This window comes from Protopterus annectens, chromosome 13.part0 (genome assembly GCF_019279795.1).
Source record: "Protopterus annectens isolate FY-2018-M chromosome 13.part0, PAN1.0, whole genome shotgun sequence".
Lineage (NCBI taxonomy): Eukaryota > Metazoa > Chordata > Ceratodontiformes > Protopteridae > Protopterus > Protopterus annectens.
This window is the reverse complement of record NC_056747.1, coordinates 889010656-889032316: the sequence shown is the minus strand read 5'-3', so window position 1 is coordinate 889032316 and position 21661 is coordinate 889010656. Positions and strand designations below refer to the sequence as shown.

The 21661-nt window shown below is 41.9% G+C and overlaps 1 protein-coding gene across 1 annotated transcript in view; it reads left to right on the top strand.

The window, feature by feature from the left end:
• Nucleotides 1–21661, top strand: part of NF1 (neurofibromin 1) — a 5218972-nt gene that overhangs the window by 3353969 nt on the left and 1843342 nt on the right. The gene's annotated exons all lie outside the window — the stretch shown is intronic.

Below are 21661 nucleotides of genomic sequence, written 5' to 3'. Positions count from 1 at the left end.
AGCTCGAGACTTGTCTTCTAATGTTTGACAACAATGTAGGCCACATTTCTAACGGGAGTACTGAAAGGTCCTTCAGTGGCAGCAGCCACATATAGGACAGGTGTATGGTAAGGGATCCATAGCCCAGGCCTAAGACTTTTAAATGTTATATACATCATTTCCAGTTCTTTAGTATTAGCCCTAACTAGCTGGGTTAGGATTCTCCATGATTGCATGTGCTTCTCCTTAGAAGCTTTCTTTTGTCCACCTGAGCATGCTGACTTACTGGCTTAGAGAGTAATCACACATCTTGGCTCGGAGAGAGGAATCCATCTTGTTTCTTTAAGTTGTCTCAGGGCAGTGACAGGTAGCTGAGATTTGCATTCATTACTTTTGCTAAAGAATTTGAGCCTTCGTGCCATTTTCTGGCAGTAAGTAACCAAAAAAAAAGGTATATTATTTTAAAGCATCATATCTTTTTCACCTATATGATGTCTGTAAATTTAACAGCACAACAGAGTATTCAGCAGTTCAGCAATTTTTTTTTCTGAAATGTTGAGATATCTGATGAATCGGTCATCATAAAGTCGGAGTTTTTGCTACCATACTGTTGGCTCAGAGGGATGAAACCCTGACCACAACACAGACAACCAGAGTTTAATTAGTGGCAAAAGCGCTAAGGAGATCTGGAGGAATGGGAGTGAGCGACTACCATCAGCTCGCCCATCCTACGAGGAGGGGAGGAGGTTATGGCTCATTGCTTGGTGACATCTTGAGGGAGTACTAGATGTAGCACCAATGAAGTTTGAGGCTACAGAGCTTGTGCTGCCTAGGGTCTGGGCTAGTCAATGTGTAGTGAAGAACTGTAGCTTGCTCATCTTGACACCCTTTATGATACCTTGAACTGGTACTCTCTTTAACTCTAAGTTAATGAGCAAAAAAAAAAAAAAAAAAAAAAAAAAACAAACTCAAAAGTTGAAAGCTGTTGGGAACCAGCAGTAAAAAGCTCTTGTGCCCTGAAACTGTAGCAACTTGCTTGTTGCTACAGATGTTTTACAGATATGACAAGTGGCTTTATACTGTTAGATTAGGAAAGTCAATGTTTCAACTGTGACCATAAATACAGTATCATCATTCATTTCTGAATGCTGGTGCTGCACTCCTTTAGCATCAGCACCTGCTAATTGCACCATCTAAACATTAGTCCCATGACAGCTGCCCCCTTAGCTCTGACGTAGTTTTGCCAGTGGTGTAGTTGCTCATATGCTACCCATGTCTGGCAGCACTAGCAGAGCTTTAATGAGCCACTACTGGGATTTATTGCTCCTAGGGGAGGGGCAGAGTTCACCAGGTCCAGCAATCTTTCCCATTCTCTACCTCTTTACTCCCACCTCTGCAGGTAATGACTAGACTGATTAGACCACCCTTCAGGGAATGGGTGGAGCATAGGGCTGTTGTCTGGAATGCTCCTTGTTTCTTGCTCCCAAAATAGGGAAAAATAACTGACTGATTTACATGTAAGAAGGAGAGCCAATGGACAAGATTTTCTGATTTTTCAAAAAAAAAATCTAGCTTTGTTTCTCATGTAGAATACAGTGTACTTTCTTACTTAGGTACTCTGTTGCTGTTTGTACCTATGAAAGTAAAAAAAGAACTTGAGGATATGACTTCAAAGGTTTGCTGCTCTTAAGTATTTTTTTTTTTTTTTTTGGAGGGGGAGAGAGAGTCCTCATCTTCTGATATCCTCACCTTGGCATATTTTTGAAATCTATTTGGCTTCTGCATTTGTAGGTTCTCGTCTGCTGTTTATGCTTTTTTGGATCTTGATTCTAGTTTATTTCATTGAGAACTTCCTGATCCGTAACCTAATTTGCATATATCTCTCTACAGTAGTTCTGGGGTGTGCAGACCAAAAGCCAGTATTTACATGACACTGTTTATGGCATGCATAAATGGCAAAGCTTTGCTGCAACTGCCATTGCTTTTTAGTGATTCACATAAGATGAGAGAAGTCTTAAACCCAAGTAATTTCATGAAACGTGGTGGCCACAAGAGGGTCTAGCTAGATTGTCCTTTGTACAATCCTTGATCAGTTCATGAGTCGTTTCTATGTCCTTTGTACAATCTTTGATCAGTTCATGAGTCGTTTCTATGTCCTTTGTACAATCCTTGATCAGTTCATGAGTCGTTTCTAAGCTTATGATCAAGGAAACCATCAAAATGTTCAAACACATCCATCACCAGACTAACAGTACCCCCTATTAAGTAGATATTCCCCACTGATCCAGGTGAAAATGTATGATCACCCATGCTGTCATTTCAACTGTTTTGTAAAGGTTGCTATAGAATTACTCTGCTTAATATGTAAGGTGCAGCTTATTTCAGAAATGGAGGTGTGAGTGTGTTGGGTTAGGTAATGTTGTTTCGTCTGGTACTGATGTGGTAGCATATGTGTAGGTCCATAAAGCAGGTGTTTTTTTTTAACCACTGGTTCTGTTTATGTGAAAGAGTTAAAGGAGAGTTTGGTTGCTGATGACATGGAGGCTAAGCAAAGGTCATCCCCTTAAGAATCTGTATGACATTTAGTAAAGGGATAGGACTTTTAATCTGGCTAAGGGTACTGAGACCTGGGGAAGAAACATTGAGTTCTTCAAGGGTAGTTTAGGGTGAGGGTGCTTAGAAAATTATGTGCCAGAAGGAGCATTACATTCAGTGATGGACCCGATAAGGGATGAATAAAGTGAGACTATAACTTCTTTGGGGCTTGAAGAGGTACCACAAAGGCTAACTTGTGCAAGGTGGAAGGATTCTAATCTACAACAGAGACGTGGCAGTCAAAGGAGAGCCTGTTATTAATGTAGAGAGCAAAGTCCCTGAAGACTGTGTAAAATATAAGTGGAAGTTTATCTGTACAACTTAACCAAAGATGACTCTGCTTAAAACTGACAGTTAACCCATGATTAATATGCTAAAAATGTGTTTCTTCCTGTCCTTGCTGGAGAATTTGAGTGTCACAATGGAGTTTGATAACTGCCCCCAGTTTGCAGTCATCACAACACAAGGGATCTAAAGGCAACTCAGGCTAACTTTTGTAAAGTCTTTCCACAAAAAAAAATCCTTACAGTCCTTGAGTTTTGAGCTAACCATTGCTGTGTAAAGAACTAAAGTTGTACCTGTCTTTGCTAGAATATGAGAGAAACGTGAACGCTGCATCCTCAGTGTTTACTTTGGGGAGTGCATTGTAGGGTGTCAGCCTTGATCCTCCCACACTGTATGCCAGCATCCACTTAAAACATATGGAGTGATTCCTAGAGTCTCTTAGAGGATGCTGTTGGCTGACCTGTAGATCATGCATTCTTTTCATCCAGGCTGATTGACTTAAGTTGAAATGATCCTTTTTGTCCCACTTGCTCATTTTTGGCCCATGGGAACAGTTCTTTGTCTGGCATGTAGTCAGTTTGTTTGCTGGCTGGAATTGTATAGATCAAGGTTTGACACTCATACTAAGCCTTGCATATGTTTTTAACAGGTGCCTCCACCCACTCCCAGTGTTGTCTCCCCAGTACCTAACACTCACCTGCCATTGTGCTCATTGCCTTGAGCACTGGGTGAACATAGGCTGCACCCCCCCTCCATGCACAGATATTGCAGTTAGGGTTAGTTTAGAGAAGTGTCTTCTTGTCTGCCTCCCCCCTTACTTTACTTCTTGGGAGGAGACTGATGCGTGCAACAAAACTTCCTTTCCCTATATCCCCACTTCCTTAAAGGGTCTGATGTGAAGTATACCATTCACTGGCATTTTTCTTCTCTGTCATTTTCCCCACAAAGGCTTAACTGGATATCTGTGGCCAGGTGTATTAGGAGCCTTGTATTCACCCCACCCATGAAACCTTTTCTTTCACATATTTGCACAGCTATTCAGAGTCTGCTTGGTCTTCAGAGATGCAAGCATTTGTAAATCTCAGTCATAATGTAGAGTGATATCCTGACCAACCATCCAAGGAAAGATTCCTTCTCAATCTCTTAAACCCAGAGACTACAGCACTATTTCAGGATGAAGCTAATCCTGCCATGGATCTCCACTGTCCACTGGGGATTTATTTGCAGGAATCTGACCCCCAAGGAGAGGCAAGATTCATTCACAGGAATGTGACCCCAAGAAGAGGCAAGCCAGCTAAGCCATGGCATATTACCCCCCCCCCCCCCACACACACACACACTTCAGCTCCATCAGGCACCTGAACTTCTGCTCAAACTCCAGGTGCCTGAGTCATAGTAGAGGCCTTATATCTCTGTCAGTGGAGCTGGCTAGAAGTACTTTTTTGCAGCTTCAGTTGTGTAAAATACAGCCACTGGACAAATACTCCTGTTTGCTTGGATAAGAAACTGTGCAAATTTGATTGCATTATGTGCAAGGCATTTGAAATGACATTGCTTTACTGCAGTGTGAATGCCATTTAAGAGAGAGCCTTACCATTTTTATTATGTAAGTCATTGTTAGTAAGAAAACTCACTGTAAGAAATATGACTCCTCTTTAAGCTCTTCAGAGAGGAAGCAACATTTTTGCAATATTTCTTGATCAGGAGAATGCTTTTTAATGAAAATTGAAGACCTGTTACTCTGTTAATAAGAGTTGAGTCTTCTGAGTCCCACAAAGCTCCCACACGTGACTTGGTGCTAGAGGAGCCAATGTAGTAGGGTTATCAGTGCCTGCATTGACAAAACTGACAGCTGGTATGCCAATACCTTTGTTGAGGCAAGTATTATTAGCTTTTCTCTTTCTCTGGGAAATAGGTTGGTTGATGCAGTTGTGTACACTCCCATACTTTTGATTCATCAGTCACATAGCCGGCTTTAGGCACCAGTAAACCCTGCGGTCACTGGGGGATCCCTGGTCCTGGGGGGCACCCAACCATAGCAAGTTGTCTTATCTTGATATTTTGTAACATGTCTGTTAAACCAACAAAAGCTAGTACAGCAATCTTGTATGCTTAATAAATGGGGTGGGGGGTAATAATAACTCTTATTTTTATTTCCTTCAAAAGTCAAAGATCTTTAGTTATAGTAACAGTGTTTTGTCAGATAACAGGCTTCACAATTCCATCAAATGTTTTACCACTGACATAATGCCCCTGGCTTAGTTAAAACCTGCTGGTAGATATCCTCTCCATTAAAACTAACAGCAGCTTGTAGGTACCTACAATACCTGTGGCTGCAGGGGTCCTCCTTAGTAATCCCTGACTGTGTGGGGGGCCCACAAAAGCTGCTGTTTGTTGGGGAAAAATGAGAAAAATGTAATTAATTTTTGCTTGTACTGTTTAATCTGAACTGGGCTGTGATATGACCCTGTTAGGATAAAGCTGATAATAAACATGAATAAAGTTAGAACTAGAGAGAGATCAGCAGCCCGAGTGACTGATTTCAGTGCACACCATAGAGTTTCAGAAGAGCTAATACTTCTGATCTTCAGGGCTGGTTTGTCTTTCAGGGAGTTTAATAAATGCTGCCAGAACACTATAGATACTGTAACTCTCAATGTCTTTGCTGAAGAATTCTGCTCAGTGCCAAACATAATAGCAGAATAAAGGCTCAAAATGAGGATCACATTGTAAATATTGCTCTCATTCTCTGAAAAAGTTACTAGAATAGCACATTTTGCATCGACGTGCATTATTTTTAGACAAGAAGTATAAAACTATGATGTCTGGATTTACTGACGGTCTATAATCTTAAATGATTTCCCTATTAATAAAACTTTTTATTTATTTATTTATTTTTTTATGAAGGACAGAGCAAAATTATGAGGCAAAATCAAGGAATATCTGTGAAGTTAGGTACAGTGACAAGTATTAATTTACTCCTCAATGAGATAAAGTGACTTACACTTGCTGTTTGATGACTGCTAAACAGCAGTTACTGATCTGATGTGGCAGTACCACTGTTGCACAGTGTATTGTTTGCTGAAATAAGTGCAAAACTAGTATTGTTGTGACTTATGCATGAGTGTGTGTGTGTATAAAACAATATCACTGATTTGTATCAGTCCACATGTGTATCCAGTAATGCCGGGGGACACGCATTTTTCTTCTGGGTATTATTTAAAAATGCAGCTAACAAGTAATTATATTTTAAAAGTAAGGCATAAAATATATCGCACAAAATTCAGACACTTCGATCTTCTAGGAATCTGCTGCCCCCCACCACTCCCCAGACTGTATAAATGGATACAGAGGGGGGCCTTATTCATCCTTGACTGCGTGGGGGCCCCACAAAAGCTGTTTCTGGTTGGGCAAAAATGAGGAAATAAAAATGATTTAATTTTCTGATTATGCTCTTTAACCTGAACAGGGCAGTGATATGACCTTGTTAGGATAAAATTGATAATGGCCTCTGCTGTCACCTGCACCCACTTTCCTCACAATCGCACATCAGGCATGTGTACAAGTGACTGCCTTTGGGATTTAGGGTTGAAGAGTGAGGAGGCATGCTATGTATATGTATTGCAGCAATCACTTGAACTACATGACTGTGGCCATTTGAACCTTTGCTTTCATGCCAATTTAAGACTAGAGGAATGCATAGGCAGTGACTGTCTTTTTTGGGGGATTAGGTAGGCAGGCAGTATTCCAAGACAGGATCTATGTATCCTCACAACAAACTGGCTTGTTGGTTTATTGTGAGGTATGATTTTGTCAGCTTTGAACATTAAGCCTTTGGCATAATTTGTGTCTCCATTGAAATAAAAAAGTAAGACTGCAATTATTTTTCTAACTCTTGAATTTTGTTTAGGTTACTTTTGGATTAATCGTTTGGGAAATGCTTTAAAAAGCATTCTAGAGCATCTATAACCCCATATGACTTCTGGTAGAGTGGCTTAATGGAGTTATTTCATAAATGGCTATCACTGTGCTGTCTTGGTCAGGAAAGGTATGTTGAAAGGATGCAAAGAAAATTAAAGCTGAACAGCAACACTGCATTTCTTTCTTTAATCATAATTTGTGTTCAAGCTGCCATTGGATGTAAAAGTTGTGCAAAAAAAAAAAAAATGAAAGACCGAAAAAAAAGACCTAAAAGCACTTCAGAGCATATATAAAGTCACGGCTTTTTGAAAATGCTGACGAGAAAAATAAAATATGAGAAATGGAAGAATAAAAGTAACTTGCATGGCGTGGGAATCCAAGATGGGGAGAAACAAAGGGGAGTACTGGAGGATGTATGTGTGTTTTCAGGGGGGGCTGAAACAGTAGGCACCATTTCACCTAAGTCCAGCAGTGTACAGAGTTGTTGTAATGTAGCCTTGTTACATCTAAATGACAATAATGTTAATGTCCTTTTGTGAGAAGGGCCAACATACTGTGGTACATACGCTTGCTGTAATGTAAGAGCATTGTAGCTACAGGCCAGACTGTGTGTACTACTACAAAAAGTTTGCAGCATAAGCTAAAGGATGGCTAGGAAGTCTGATATTGATAGGTTGATACTTAGTCAAGAAATGCTCATTTGCTGGGGGCCCCCAAAATGCTAACACCGGCCCTGATCAGTCACTAGCTGTTTGTGGGATCTTTCTTATTTTTGTTTTCCATTAAATGGCATAGATCCAAGATTGTTGAAGTCTTGGTTATCACACCAAGGTACTCCACTGTCTCACTGGTATTTTCAAAGGACTCATCTAAACAGAGTTTTGGAATTTACTAAAGCCATGGCCAGTTTGACAGAAAAATTGACAACTCAACCAGGACCGTCTTACTGTGATAAGCAAAGGAGTCAAATTGGTCCCTCTCTGGGTGATACCATGGAATTTCTTTGCAACATTGGAGATTTCTCTTAATCTTTTGTGCAAGAGGTTATAGTACAGCCATGAGAAACTAATGACACCTTGACCTTTTGGGTATAGATGAGCCAAAGTCTCTGATGGTCCTTTCTGTCTTTAAGGTATTGGTAGATGCCTTTCAGACATTGTTACTAGAACTGGCAGTTCCCTGTCATAAAGACACTTGACCTCTTGTACAGGGTCCAGCAGACTTTAGTATCTACAAGAATATAGCAGCAGACCCCCCCCCAAGACAGTTTTCTTCCTAGATGCATTGAATGATGATGTGTTTTTTTGTCTTTATACTGTACCTATTGACAGGAAGAGCAGAGTTCTGAATATATCGAGAAAGAAGGTCTGTATGTTAGCTGCATTAAACTTCAGGGCTATTTGCTGCCTGTTGCCCATGGTCAAATAGTAAGTTAAAATTCTTGGGAAATAGAGGACTTGAGTGAAAAATGTATTATGAAACCCTAAGATGGGTACAGTGAAGCTTGTCCAGGTGACTCAGAAGGTGGGGAAGCACATCATTAAGTATAATTAGAGCATTGTTGATGCAACATCTAGGGCAGCCATTCTGAAGTCTGTTATCAGGCTAAGGATCAGCCATTGCTGGAAGAAGTTAAACGAGAGCTCCTTAATGTTCTCCTGATCAAAAATTTCTTGTTTGGAAACCAGTCTGAGGCGATCTTCAGAAGGCTGGAAGAAAAAGGTAAGAGGAAACTATAAAGCATCCTTTCCTTAACCTATTTTCAAGTATAGCAGAAACAACCCTCCCAAATTGGGCATTTCTGCCAGCAGGGAAAAAACAAGAAAGCATTTGTGAAAGAAAATCATTGGGGAAAGGAGGATCAGTAGGTAAAAATGTAGATAGCTGTCTGGCAAGCCCTTCAAACCAGTCATGACTAGAGCAGTCTTTCCCCTTCCTTACTTTCTCTTCCCCTTCTACTATCAGATTCTTACCTGTGGGAGAAGGTAAGCCACCCATCAGATTTTCACCTGAGTGAGGGCTAAGCGATTTCTAGGGTTGCTGGGCCAGCATTAATTCCGACATCTGAGTGATAATTATCTCAAATAGATTCAAGATAGACGTCAAGCCCATCTCATTCTTTATGGAGAAGAACAGATGGAAGTAGCCATTCCTCTACTAGACCAACTGTTTTCATTAAACTGTCAAGACAGGTTGCTAGGGGAGAAGGGCTAAATGTCTAAGCCTGTGTGTTCCTAAGAGACAAAAAGGAAATGTACTGGAGACTGATCTTGGACGTCTCCGAAGAAATTATCTCCTTTTGAAAGTACCAAAAGTTTAAATTCTTATTGTGCTATTTTTCCTTTCTTTCTCTTGCCGAAGGTTGTTTTGGTGGTGATGGATCTGAAGGACAACATCTTGAGACCTCCATTTATGAAGAACACTAGAAGTACCTCAGTGCTGCCAAAATGGACCACTATTTTCAATTTATTTCATTGCACTTCGGGATGTTCAATGTGCTAGAGTCTTCACAAAGCTCTTTGGGCCCACAGTGGCTTACCCCTGAAAACAAAGGTGGGGGGGTTACATATTTATCCTTATTTGAAAAACTGTCTCATTCATGGGTGCGAGGCCTGTGTTTGGGTTGTTGGCAAGATAATCTAGGGATCTATATTTGTACTTCTGCCTGTATAATCCCTGTGCTTGCAATCTGATGTCATATGTCAGAAAAGATCTGAAAAAAAGTTGTAGATGCAACTGCTAGCAGAGAGTAGGGTTCCCCTCAATTTTTCCAAATCAAGCCTCACTCTAGACACCGAGTCTTTCTGAGCACCTTACTGGACTTGGTGGACAAAAGAGTATACTTTTCTAAGGAGAAAGCATGCTGTTTGAGGGGGTTTCACCTTCAAGCCATTAGAACATCGATGTCAACATGGAGTATTGTCAGACTACAAGGCTTCATGGCTTTATTCTTGTGGTCCCCTTAGCAAAACTGTACAGGAGGAAAATTCAGTCAGTAACTCTTGAAAGCCTTCTGGTATCTGTACACACAATCCATGGACAAGGTCTTATTGTGGCTGACATGCATTTAAAAGGACTTCACTCTGTGGATGGAGCAGATTCACAAAACTGAGACAAGAGCCTGCCCATTTGTACCAAACCAAATGGACCATTTATTTAAACTTTCCTTTGGGGCACCATAGAAGTGCCGTAAAGGTCCAGGACATGAGGTCCTTCACAGAGAAGACCACAAAAAAGATTGAAAGAAGTGCTGGCAGCTACCCTAGTCATTCAGACAACATTGAATCACAACAGTAATTTGTGGAAGTCTGGTGGGCTCTCATTTACCACAGAAAATGTCACAGTATTGTGATACATCAACAAGCATGGTGGAATTAATTTGTATTCACTGTGCAGACTGCAGATGCAAGCCTGCAGTCAGGCTGCATGAATGGGCATGGAACTCAAAGTATTGTACATCCCTTTAGTGTTTAATAATATTGCTGACGAACTAAGCTGAATAGGGCCCTCTTGGACAAATGCAAGTAGAAGTTTAATAACCAAGTTTTCGTGTCCCAAACCGACACAGGGGGATTCTGAATATGGATTTGTTCACTTCCCTGGCCAATCACTAGCTTTCTGGTAAATGCATGAGAACTAACAGTGACAGGAGGATAACTGCGATGTCTTGACTGAAATCACTATTGCAGTATTCCAAGCAGGTGTGTTTTCACTGCTGACATCTGGCTGTGGTATCAGAACTTAACCTTCCCTGGATCATACATCCATAGTCAATTCACAAGGGTAGGGATGTGTAGACAGACGTATAAATATAGATCCCCATATTATTTTACCACCATCCCGAATGCAGGTCTCACAATCATTGGACTGACCTTATTTTTGTCGTTGATACCATAGCTGCAAAAAAAAAACAAAAAAAAAACTGGTAAGTGCCCTATTGAGGAACCTTCCTTTACTGAAATTGCTTTGCCATACCTTTGTTAGATGTCAGCTAGGAGATGTAATTGTGTGTGGTAGGTAAATTCCCTCCAAAGACCTCCATATCCAATGTCTATTCTGCCTTGGCACAGATCACTTCTACAAGGCATCTTAGTCCCTCTACCATGACTCTGCAGGAGGCTGGTATGGAGTCTGGGGGGGGGTCATATGACAGAAGAGATCACTTCATCTGAGAAGTGGGAACTACAACTCATTTCTGAGGGACAGAAGCCATCACTCTGTTTTTAGTCTGGGAGGAGCTTCCCAGAATGTTGTTTTAGGTACTTCAGGAGTTTGAGCCACCCCACTTGGCTCAAGCAGATGTCACACCAAAGATAAAGTGGCAAACGACAAAATGTCCCTTCACCTCCTCCATCTAGAGAAAATGAGTGCATGAATTTAAGGCCCTGAAACCACCTTCGATGTCTGCTCCCCAATCCCTTCCTAAGCCTCAGCAATTTACTGTTGATTCATCTTCCTTTGAAGAGGAAGATGCCACTAACTGTGACCATTATGTGACTTACTCCTTTCAAATCCACTCTCCAGGTTAAGTAAATTCACATGAAGAAGACGTAATCTCTCCTAACTCTGTGGAAGTGGCTTCTTTTGGGGAGACTATTCTAAACATGATTAAACATTGTGAGTGTGAGTCTAAAAAATTTCAGAGGTCCAGTAAAGGTACTACATCCTCTTTGAAGTGGGCACTCCAGCCCCTTCACCTGTTTCTCCAGTCCTGGAGGCCTTTTTGGATGCCTTCCAGTCTACCATTACAGCTTATGATTTGCAGCCCCCTGCTCCAAAAAGGGGAGTCAGGTTGTACAAAGTTCCAGATGAATTTAAATTCTTGTATAAGAATCTTGTGGCAGACCCATCTTCTGTGTCTCTCTTCTTTGACAAACCTTCTAATTTCCTCCCCAACTCCAGTGCCCTTCCTTCGGTTAAGGGTAGGTGAGGAAAGAAGGTTTGTACTTCCTTTTCTCTGGCTTTCAGGGTTACGAACCACCAGACTCAGATGTTCAAATATCTGTTGTCCATCCTCAAAACTTTGAACAAAATAGTGGTGGATGCCCAGTGCTTAGAGGCCAAACAGATTTTGTGTCTGGTTAATTAGGTGACTCAGGTGGCCAGACACAGTATTAAATGTAGTTATGATGCAGTGGAGGTCTCTTCCAGAGCATCTGTCACTGGTACCGTCATCCACACGTATGTATGGTTGCACAATCAACCTATGCCAGAAGATGTCAAAGCCAAGCTCATTGATTCACCCTTAGACAAGAAGCTTTTGTTCGGCCCCCAGGCAGCCAACTTAAAGCCTTACAGGAACAGGGCAAAAACTACAAAAGACTGCAGACTGACTCCGCATTCCTCTATGTCTAGAGACTAATGGAACTACCCAGCCAAACCCACTTTTTTTATTAGAAGAGAATCCAGACCACAAGCACACCTATGCTGCCTGGATCTAAAGTATGCCTATCGAGTCTGTCATAAGTGCAAACTTCCAAAAGGTCGAGTCTCATATGGTCGACACCATATGAGCGAACTTTTGAAAGGTCGCAAGTTTCAGTGGAGATCGCCATAGGGTATATTTCCCTTTACTTCACTGCAGTGCGATTTCGGAGTTGGTATATTTACGTAGAGGCAGGTGGGGGTGCAGGGGGGCTTTCTCAGAGCATACAGGTAGTTTTTTTTTGTTTATTTTTATTATATGTTCAGAGTTTTAAAACTTTACTCATATGGTGTCTATCATATGAGCCTCAAAGTTTTAAAACTTTGAACATATAATATTGACCCTGCCTATCTTACATATTCCCATTTACTCCTGCAGGAAATTCCTCCAGTTCTTTACTAGCTCATCTCACTTTACCAGTTCACACTTTGGGCTTTCCACTGCCTCAAGATAAAATCTCTTCCTCAGGCATTCTCCCTGATAGTATCAGTGATCACTCTCCTGCATTCATTATAAGTAAGCCTACCTCTACAACTAACCCTCATCAATGTAGGTACACAAGAGATCTGTCTCACTTCTCCCAAAACACCCTCAATGACATCCTGCAGAATACAAACTGGAACCCACTTAAAATCCTTCCACTCAACAATGCTGTTGAATTCTTTAATTCTACATTGCTCTCAACCCTAAACTCTCTAGCCTCCCCCCAAGATTAGAGAGAGTCAAATCAAAACATGCCTGTTGGCTAACAAAGGCCAAAAAGCAAGTTATGTCCTCTAGGGACAAGGCATGGAAAACCTGGCAAAAAACAAAACTCCTTCTACCCTAATGCTATACAAACAGCTTCACAGTCAGGCTAAACGTTTAGTGGTCAAAGACAAAAAAGAGTACATACAATCTATTCAAAATCAGCACAAAAACAATCCAGAAAAGTTCTGGGGAGCAATTAATTCCTTACTCCACCCAGGTTCTAACAGCACTGCTTGCCCAAACCCAGATAAACCCCCCTCTGAATTAGCCTCACTCTTCAATGCATACTTTATTGACATCATCACCAATCTAACTACTACCTTCCCACCCATCAACCCTGACACATTGATCCCACCATCATCCCATATTTCCTCAAATTCCACACCCATCTTCTCAATATCTCCCATTACCACATAACCATCCAAAAACTACTTTACAAACTAAAACCTTGTACAAATGCTCTTGATAATCTACCTGCAGAATACCTCCAACTAGCAGCCCCTTCCATAGCCTACCCTGTCAGTGTACTCCTTAACAGGTCCATTCAAGAATCCTACATACCAGAAATCTGGAAAAAATCATTTGTCATTCCTATACACAAGGCTGACAACAACTCTGACATCTCAGACTTCCATCTTATTACCATTCTCTCCCCTATCTCTAAAATATAAGAGAAGTGCATCCACACATAGCTCATAAATCACCTAGTTAAATACCAACTTCTGTCCCCGACTCAATATGGCTTCTGGCCGGGACATAGCACCGACACTGCCCTCATCTCCTTCTTAGACACAGTAAATAGAGCTCATGACTCTGGCTCCTTAGTTTCAGCTCTCTTTCTCGATCTATCAAAGGCATTTGACACCATTTCACACTTCCTACTACTCAGCAAACTCTCCATCCTCAATCTTTCTCCCCCCCCACCCTACAGTGGTTTACAAACGAACTCAAAAACCGGCAGCAAGCCTCTAAATGGCAAAACTCTACTTCCCCTTTCATCACTGCCAATACAGGTGTTCCCCAAGGATCAGTTCTAGGTCCCCTCCAATTTAGTATATTTGTCAACAACTTTCATCAAACCCTTACTCATAGCTTTGTCATCCAATACTTTGATTCAGCTATCATTTCCTCCTCAAAATCTTTCACTAAATTACAGCAACTTTTCCAATAAACTCGCATCTAACGAGCAATGGATGTCCCAGAGCCACCTCGCCCTTAACCCCAACAAAACAAAACTTTTATTATTTGCTCCCACAAAAAACATCCCCATTGATAAATCTCTTTTTACATTTACTTCATGTAACAATACCATCCTAGAAGTTGTCCCTAGTACCAAACTGCTAGGTGTCATCATTGATTACAAACTAAATTTTGACCTTCACATCCAAAGCAATATAAAAAAAAAAATCATCGAAAGCTAGGTGCCCTATATCGACATAACTAGTTCCTCAGTCTCACTGCAAAAAGGCCCTAGCTTCATCCTTCCTACTTCTACCCTGCTTTATGGTGTTCTCATCCTTACCAGCCTACAGTCTGTCTTAAAAAGTAAGCTTGATTCCTGTTGCAATAAAATTGCCAAATTTGCTACAAACTCTAAATACTCTACCCACCATTGCTCCTCGTTGCATAAACTAAACTGGCTGATATCCCACCATCATCTTACCTTCAACTAACTGCAGCCCACAAAATAATCCTACAAACCTGAACATCGCCCTTTACTTTCATCCTTACTAACCCAAGTACCAGCCCAATCGCCACCTCAGGTTAGAAAACAAAATGTTACTGTCTATAGAGAAACTCAAACTGTCAGCTGGCCAAATGCTGTACTCCCATACTGTCTCAAAGTTATGTAATAATCTTCCCCCTCCTGTCAGATCAACCTGTAAGACTGCTTCTTTTAAAAAAATCTCTAAAATTGCATTTAGTGTTTAACTGGCGATGCTCCTGTACCCCACTAAAAAATCACAACACCTAACTTCCCACCATAGAACCTCCCCCATTTCTATTCTCTTATCTGTCCCACTCTCTTCTCTGTACCTTCCTACCCCTCCTCTCTCCAGCTTTTCATCCAGATACCACTGCTCACTGGCTTCTCTCTTTTTATCTACACCCCTCTACTTTGAATCCTACTAACTCACATGTAGATACTATTGTCTTTCTATACTCACACATACTGCTAAGAGACTTTTTTCCTCTACTCTGACTTTCATACTTATGTTTCCATTTATACTGTCACTAAAAAAAAAGATTATGCATTTTCTACATATTATTGGAATGTCATCTCAGCAAATTGGCTTATCCTTTCCACTGTACATTTTTATAGATCACCAACTGATCTAACTAATTGTATATAGTATTACATTTGTTTTATTCATGTATCTACAATGTTTTATTTTTGTTAATTGGATGTAATAATGTGGAGCATTTCTCCCTGGGCCTCCACTGAAAATGGGCTCCTCCAGGCCCAGTGGACTTTCCTGGTCAACAAATGCAATCAATAAATGGGGTGGGAGGCTGGCATAATGGTTAAGGTGTTTACCTTACAGACCCAAGGTGCAGGGTTTGATACTTACATGGGGTAATTGACTAGGCTTAAAATGGTCCATAAGGACAGTTAGCCTAGTACGAACCTATAAATAAATAGAGTATTCACAAAGTGTCTAGCACCAGCAATAGCCTTCAACCAAACTCAGGGAATTCAGATTTTGCCTTACTTAGATAATGTACTCATCCAGGCTAGCTCATCACAGACCATACTGGAACACTTCCAGTTCGTTCTCAACTTCCTCTTGCAGTTTGTGTTCACTGTCCACTACAAAAAGGTCCTCTCTTCAGCCAACTCAAGAACTGTTGTTCCAGGGCTGCAAGTTGGACATCAAGAAGGTGCAGGCCTGTCTACTTCAGGAGAAGGTGCAAAGCCATACAGCATACTTCTACTCCATCTTCTCCCTCAACACATGCTCAGCCAGAGAACTTTTAAGGGCTCTAAGTTTCATGGGGGCAACTATCCCAGTGCTCCCTCTAGCCAGGTTGCGTATGAAGAAAATTCAGTGCTACCTGCAGTTATGCAAAATAGCTCAGTTTGCTTGGGACCTAGCTACCTAGAGGAACATGTACCTACTCACTGTGTACATCCCATCACAGTGCAAAGTTCTTAAAGTCTCACCAAGCAGGACCAGTGAGGATCCTCACAAATGAACTCACAACAGGCATGTCTTCCTGGACATTCTACACAGGTGGAGAGCACCTCAGATAGATGTCCTTCTATTGCAGTATTCTTTACATGAGGGAGTTGCCTGCCAAAATGACCTGATGTCAGCCAACATACAGAAAACTTTAATTTTAAGAGGTGCGTGGTACTTTGCACGTAGGCTGCTATCAGATGCAGGCCATAAAAGCGAAGTACACACGCAACATTCTCAGAACGACTTTGCTGCCAGTCCAAAGGCTTCACCCGTAGGTACGGCCTGCTAACCAAATTGGTTGCTGTCACAGAGTTCCAGATAAGTGCCCTATTGGGGAATCCTTTCTTTGCTATTTCTGCTGTGGTTAGGTTTAATGTCATCCAAGAAAGGCAAATGCCAATGTGGATGTCAGAGTCCACATAAAAGCGATCACCTGCAGTGTCTTTTTTTTTGTCTTGTACCTATTCATGATCATAGATCTTGCCCTGTCTGCCAGGCTTTTGTGCCTAAAACATTGAAAAGTAGGTTATCTTCCCTTTCAGTATATTTGGAGAGTCATCGCTTGAAACGTCTTGCAAAAAGCACTATAGAGGGATCCTCAGGGCCTGAGGCAGCGTCACTTATGAAGTGGAATGCCAAGAAGCCTAGGGTTGAAGCTTCAGCTGTTCCTCCAGTGGCAGACATCTTTCCTGAGGCAGTTGTTAGTCTGTAGAAACATTCAGTCCTTATGTGTGATTCACAGGCCATGCCTGTAACAGAGATCACTTTGGATCAGGATGACGGCATGTTCTTGGAGGTACCACAGGCATCCAGTGCAGATGTCCATGTGGAGCCTAGACTTGTGGTCACATAGGGCCCTAGTGGGATCTCTCAAATATTGGTTAGAGAGGAACTTGATCCCTGCATTATTGAAACTCTGCTTTTGTCTGGTCCTTCAACCTTACAGAGGGTTGATCTGCATGACAAGAAAAACAAAAATAAAAGCATATGTCACCTCCCACAGATCCAACAAAGGACTGGCAAAACTTTACACAGGGCATTTTCAATGCCCTTATGCCCCTTAGGCCTCCTACAGGGGTTTCAGTACCGGACACGTCCTGGGTTCCCTCTCCTCAGAACAGGGTTAGGGAAGAGGCTTCTTCCAAAAAGCCCTAAATTTGAGAGGATTTCTGTCTATACACACTGAGCCGAGTGGAGGAGAGGCGTTCACCACAACTCTGATCTGAGATATATAACAATAAGAATCCTGTTTTTTTGGCTTACTTATACTGGTTATTGCTTCTGGCAATTTATATATTGCACTTTTTACTGCCTGCTGCGTACTTTTTACTGTATTTTATTGCTATTTTCTGTACTTGTTAAGCACCTGTTTGTTCTGATTTCCTGCCAAGGAGTGTATCATATAACTGATTTGTTTGCAGTTAAAAGCATTCTGTAAAGTCTCCTTGCTCCTTTATCTGTTTAAAAACTCATTTTGTGGCTCACTGCTGTGCTAAACATTTCTGTAGTGTTTACTGTCTAAAAGAGTGTAGGCTACTAGCTTTAGTATTATTCCGCACCCTCCCACCCTGTTGGTGTCTTGCTGTTATACTTGGTGGCTTTGCAGTTGCCCGCCCCTACTGTAAATTTGATCTGGGACACTCCTCCCAGTCTAGTATCATTAGCTCATTCTACCTAATACAGAGAGAACATCTGAGAAGGCCAACCTACTTGGTTTCTTTCCTTTTGTTCCTCCTTTCTCCCTTTCTTACAAAAAAAAATTGCCTGAATATTCTTGTGTTCTGACTCTGCTTTTCAAACATTTTGGAAATATAGAGTATATTTTAGTGCATTTATTAAAACTGTATTTGCCTTAATATTGCTACAACTCAAGTGCTTTAGGTTGCACTGCATCTGAATTGTTTTAGTGTGTTTTAGCTGCTTTTCTGTATATGTATACTAGCTACTTATTCTACTGTATTACTGCCTCTTAAGTCGTTTTTCAGTTGTGCACTTGCCTTGCTTCATTCAAAAAGTTTTAAATTGGTAATTTTGTAGAGTTTTAATTGCATTTACTGTTTAGGGCTACACACTCAAGTGTGTTAGCCTTTTCTGTGTTTATTTACTGTATTATTGCATTGTTTAGCCAGTTTTAATCAAAAACAAAAAATGCTATCTTGTTTGCTCGTTTCCCGCCTTTCTTATCTAGTACAGTCCAGATCCCAGGCTTTGCTGGTTTCAGGACTTTATTTTCTGTGGTCAGAGCTATCCAGACCTTGCTGTGGTGGAGGGAAGTCCTACTGCTTACCAGTGGGAGTGGTGAGCATTGTACTGCCTATCTAACACTAGACTAGAGGAGTGGTTTTCAGCTCTGAAATTGTAATTTTATTAGACATTTTGGGCTGATTTCTATCCCTTTCAACTTTTTGGCTTAAAAACGTGTCTTTGTGTGCATTTTGTTCGCATCGTGCAACACAGCGGGTCTACGGTTAAACTTTTCCAGGTGCCAGAAAGTCTGCTCTTCAAATTTTCCCTTAGAACTAGCTGGTTTCTCAGTAGTAGCACTAGAATCTGAACCTCTGTGACTAGCACTTGCTCTTGAACCTGCTGGAAAGCTCTAGGAAGCCTTAAACTGATACAGGCACTCAACTCTCCTTGTTAATATGGAGAAATTAATTGTAGGCACTAAACAGCAAAAGTACCTTGCAAAGGTAAGGGAAAACAGCTCTTGTACTTTACAAAAAAAGAACCTAAACAGGCATGTCCAAGGGTCAGCTTCTGGTGATTTCTCCTGTCCACCTGGTGAATCTGGGCATACTGGGGCAATGCAGCAACTGCCTAATGTACACAGACAAACCCTCTCCTCCTACCATCCAACACTACAACCTGTGAGAGATGCAGTTACATAGCCAAACTGGAAGCAAAACTCTCTCCAGCCAAGATTGTGCTAGACAGTCAAGAGGAGAAGGTTAGCACCTGCACTACACCTCAAGCAACACATAGCCTTTCAAAACCCACACCATCAACAACCCCACATAGCAACACTAAACCCACATATGCAGAGGCCCTTAACATTAACCTGCCCAAGCAACGAGGACCTCCGAAGCTGAAACGCAAACACCAGTCACAACCAAAGCGACACATAGCTCGCAACACCAGTGTGCCACCCAACAACAGCCCCTAAGGTAAGCCAATGAATGCAACGCTTTAGTCATAGCTGACTCTATAGTCAGGCACACTGATGTCCCACTCACCAGGCTGAGCAAGGAGAAAATTGCCTGTTGGGTGCCAGGATCTGACACATAATGCATGCACTCAAGTCACTCCACAACAAGTACAAATGCGACTCTGTCATTGTCCATGTTGGAGTGAGTGACTTGAGACGTACCTCCCTGGACTATATGAAGAGAGACATGGAAGAGCTCTCGGATCATGTGCCCCAGGCAGGTATGACCCTAGCCCTGAGTAGCATCCTGCCTTCGCCCAGAATGACACCACAGTATAAGGACAAAATGATTAACTTCAACAATTGGCTAAGCTTCTGGTGTCATTCAAAGGGGATCCAGTATCTGTCTGTCTGGGGCGACATGATCGACAAACCACGATGCTTTGCCAGAAATGGTCTGCACCTGTCACTCCTGGGATTCAGGTTACTGGCTAAAGCTCTTGCCGCCCCTATAGTGCCTTTTTTAGGCAAGGTCCGGTAATCAGGGCCACACAGGTAGAAACCGCACTCTCCAAAGCTAAGAGTACAGCATCCATGGGACCAGATGACATCCCGGGCTGTGTACTACATGAACTACAAAATGAACTGGCACCTCACCTAAGTGTCATGTTTAATCATAGCCTCACCTCAGGCTTCATGCCCACTGAGTGGCGCACAGCTACAGTTATCCCACACCACAAGGGGGGATCCACCGTGGATCCCGGGACCTGCCGTCCCATCAGTCTGATGAGCCTGATCTGCAAGGGCATGGAACGCATTATCATGGAACTTAAAAACAAAGACATTGGCAAACTTCAAACACTGCACCCAACCCAGTTTGGGTTCGTAAAGGTCCGATCTTGTCCCCTGAACCTGATTGACTTCTTTGAGTCAGTCTCCAGAGCTGTGGATGAGGGTAAAGGCGGTCCACACAGCCTATCTGGACCTCGCCAAGGCCTTCAACACCATCCCCCACTCTGGAATTATAGATAAACTTACTAAGCTGGGCATAAATCCGTACGTCTCTTGATGGGTTGCCAACCGGCTTACTGACAAAACCCAGACTGTAAAAGTAGCCGACTCCAAATCCAGCTGCAGACAAGTGTCAATTGGAGTACCTCAGGGTTCAGTCCTGGGACCGCTCTTGTTTGGCATCTACTTTTCTGAAGTATAGGCCAAGACTAAGGGACTCTGGCTAACAAAGTTCGCTGATGACTGCAAACTTGGAGCCATTATTGAATCCCCAAATGATGTGGATATTCTACAGAAAGGTGTTACAGAAAAAGATGCTTGGTGCCACTTCCCTCTGACAAAGATAGTAGACATATGGGGAGGTTAGGCAAAAAAGTATACACTTCTGCCATCCTTGCATTTAGAGCTATCAATTATCAAACACACATGACTAAATACACCTTGGAACTCTTGTCCCAACTTTCCAAAATTATTCCAGATTTGCCTGACTCAGAAAATAAGTCTTTGGCTTCACCCTTGCTTGAGGCATCGTCTCAGGTGGCCCGCCATTCAATAAATGGAAGTTACAGTGCTGTGGAGGTTTCAGCTAGGGCAGCTGCTACATGTTCGGTCCTAAGATTTGCCTGGTTGAGACTTCAACCTTTGACAGAGGACATTAAATCCAGACTTGTGGATGTTCCTCTGGAAAATTCAGCCCTGTTTCGGCCTACTGCTGTGAACTTGTTTGAAACCTTGGAAGGGTAAAGAGATGAAGGAAACTGAAATGCATCCTGGTTTCCCCTGTACCAACATTCCAAAGGAATTATCCTTCTAAAACTGTTTGATGTTAAGTTGTCAATCTCGCCTTCATTCTTGCTTGATGGGTTCGGAGCCGATCCTCGGCTCCGACTCGGCACTTGCTAAGCTCGAGAGTCACTTTTACCAGCTCGAGGCAGCCCCATATCCCATGATGCAAGGCGGTAAGTACCCAGATCTCGTTTGCCGCTTTGCTGATGAGGTCCTCCTTTTACCATCTCCTGGTAAGTGTTTAATATTACTAAACTTTTAGCCCCCAATCAGAAAAATGTTCTATTTTTTTTTAAATTCTACCTTTATAGATAATTGTCAGGCTTTTTCTGACTAACTTTATTTTTCCTTCTTTACTTTTTTAGTCAGGCCTTTAATCCCTCCCATCCCCCCCTGTCAGGGTGTGTGTGTGAGAGTTTTTACTTTCAGTTCTTTAACTTTAGTTTCTCTGGTTCGGGACTGTGTGTGTAGTGTTTGTGAAAGCACCATGTCTAAAGATCAGAGGGTCTCAGGCTTCAAGAAGTGTGACTCGTGCTGTCAGAAGATGTCTCTGACAGACGGTCACACTTCTTGTATATA